Source organism: Herpailurus yagouaroundi, unplaced genomic scaffold, assembly GCF_014898765.1.
Source record: "Herpailurus yagouaroundi ecotype Mexico unplaced genomic scaffold, PumYag 56044, whole genome shotgun sequence".
NCBI lineage: Eukaryota > Metazoa > Chordata > Mammalia > Carnivora > Felidae > Herpailurus > Herpailurus yagouaroundi.
Window position 1 is genome coordinate 1 of NW_024414163.1, and position 2686 is coordinate 2686.

Consider the following 2686-nt stretch of genomic DNA (forward strand, 5'->3'; position numbering starts at 1 on the left):
CACTGGGAGCTTCCACAGCAGCTTCGGATCTGAGGCAGGGGTGGGGGTGGGGAGGAGCACTGGGAGCTTCCACAGCAGCTTCGGATCTGAGGCAGGGGTTGGGGTTGGGGAGGAGCACTGGGAGCTTCCACAGCACGCGGAGGCCTGACACTCCATGGCAACGAGAGAACCGACATGCCCACGACGGCCGGCGCGATTAAGAGGGTCGGGGGCGCCTAAACAATCTGCCGTCAGAGCACATTTCTCTTCAACTCACGGGGCTACTCTTCCCGTTAATTCTCGTAACAGGAGGGGGGTTTCAGCTTTTTACAATTCGTGTTTGCATCCCTGAAAACCCGCGTCCCCAGCACCACACAGGTGACGGCCAGCTCAGGCACCACTTGAGTCCTAAGTACATGAACACCGAGTCTCAGCACTTTAACACTAACGCTCACCTAGGAAAACGAGCGCTTGAGACGAGGCAGCGTCAGAACGCCTCCCCACGTGGTCACCAGTGTTCGCGTGCGAGGCCGTGTGCGGGCGCCTGTGACACCTCTGTCACCGCGGGAAGGCCCACGAACCTATCTGCCGGGTCACTGAACACACTCGGCAAACTCTGTTTCCAATTTGAAGTTAAACTGTTGGTTTACTTATTATTTTTACTTTTGAGAGAGAGACACACGTACAGAGTGTGGGTGGGGGAGAGGCTGAGAGAGAGGGAGACACAGAATTTGACACAGATTCCAGGCTCCCGATGCGGGGCTCAAACTCCTGAAGCACGAGATCATGACCCAAGCCAGTCGGACGCTGAACCAACTGAGCCACCCGGACGCCCCCAACTTAAATTGTTGTTTAAGTGGGAAAGAGTGGGATCTTGTTCTCGAAGAACTGACCCCACAGAGCTCGCGAGGTCCTGGAGGGGAAAGTTGGCCGGGTAGGTGGTGTTTAGGCTTCACAGACCCTTTGTCCTTCGCACCGGCTTTGCAAATGTTGCCACTCTCCCCTGACCCCTCCTGCGATGTCTCCATGCTCACATAAGCGTCCTGCTCGGACAGCCTTCCAGGCGAACGGTGCCACCAGCTGGCCCTGCTCTGACCGGCAGGGGCGGGGTGCGACCAGGAGAGGGAGTGAGGTACCCATTCCACGTCAGACTGGTGGGAAAACTCTCTTAACGTTCAAAAACCTTAGGGAGATAAGCCCGTCCCACCCTCAGTGGCTGAGTGCACAGAATGAGGCGGCCCCTTCTGCGCACTCAGGGAGGCCACCGACCACACAGAGGCGCTGGCTGGGGGCAGGAGAGGTCGCCTGAGCGCTGGGCACCTCGGAGCTGTAAGACAGCAGGGCGCCCGTCGGGGAGGAGGCCGGGGGAGCGTAGGTAGCGGGGCACAGGAGACCTCAAAACACAGTGCATGGGGACGCACTTTGGGTGCAGGAACCAGAAACCCCGCTTCAACCGCAGCGTAGTCCAAATGCAACACTTCATTTGGAACAAATTAACTACTAAGTTTCCAGTGTAAAGAAGCCAGCAACGGCTTGGACAGGGAAAAAAGAAATCTCGTGCGATTTAACTGAAGAAATATTTAAATTCCCATATTCGTTAAGTTGGTTGAATCTACCCTGGTAAAGTTTTAGATGAGAAAGAAAAGGCAGGGAGACTCACACATCTTTACCGAAAGTGTTCAGTCCCCTCTCCTGGTCCATGACTTCCGTGTTTATAAACACAGCCCAGGACACGCGGGCAGCGAGCAGGCGTTCCAAGTCTGAACCTTTCAAACCTATGGCTTCTCGTCACGCGGCCCATGGACCCTGATTCTTCAGGGACCCGCATTAAAGACACGCAGCGCGTCTTACCCACAGAAAACCGTGCGCCGTGGACGACGAATCCGGCTGAACCTCATTATTCACACAGGGCTCAGGATTGTAGGCGGCACATTCGATCTAGCGGGAATAAAATCAAATGCCCACATTTAACACAGGACCAGGTGGCGTCCAGACGCCACGGTACCTTGAGCGGATGAGACTTCTGACACTGAGACACAAAAACCGCAGGTGATTACGTATTAGAGATTAGAATGGGAGGAAAAAAACAGACTAAAATCGGCTTTTTGGAGGCAACCCTCTAAGGAGCCACATGGGTCATCACTTGAGTATCTTCGGACCCCAGGACGTGCCGCAAACGTCTTGGGGCGCACAGGCGGCTGCGGCGTCCCGGGTGCTGGTGGTGTGGGCATGCGGACGCACGGTCCTGCCCTCTGCCTGCCAGCCCGCCTCCCTGGGGAGCCGCAGGGGGCCCAGGCTCCAGGCCCAGGTGTTGGCCTGAGACCAGGAAGCAGGAGTGTCTTTACTTGTTTCTCACGGGAGGACACATCCACAGGTCCCCGAAGACACCGCTGTGGTGCCTCAACAGGCAGCACAGGACCATGAACAAAACAGCCCCTCGACCCAAACTAGCTTCAGCAAACAGTGTGCAACCCTTCAGGCAAACACGAGGCCTCTGATTGTGACCCACTGTCGGAAGTGGATGCCACCCTCTGACTGACCCACTGACCGTGACCCATGGTGGGACCTGGAGGCCGCCCTCTGACTGTGACTCACGGACCGTGACCCACTGTGGGAACTGGGTGCTGCCCTCTGACTGTGACCTACTGACTGTGACCCCCTGTGGGAACTGGGTGCTGCCCCCTGACTGTGACCCACTGACCCTGAC

General features: G+C 56.8%; 2 long non-coding RNA genes across 2 annotated transcripts in view; both read right to left on the minus strand.

The window, feature by feature from the left end:
- Positions 1-1548: 1548 nt before the first annotated feature.
- Positions 1549-2686, minus strand: part of LOC121024096 (uncharacterized) — a 3301-nt gene continuing 2163 nt past the window's right edge. The window contains exon 2 of the long non-coding RNA XR_005787603.1: positions 1549-1917. This is a non-coding gene — a long non-coding RNA (uncharacterized LOC121024096). The remainder of the gene's footprint in view (positions 1918-2686) is intronic.
- LOC121024097 (uncharacterized) overlaps positions 2021-2686 on the minus strand; it is an 853-nt gene continuing 187 nt past the window's right edge. The window contains exon 2 of the long non-coding RNA XR_005787604.1: positions 2021-2621. This is a non-coding gene — a long non-coding RNA (uncharacterized LOC121024097). The remainder of the gene's footprint in view (positions 2622-2686) is intronic.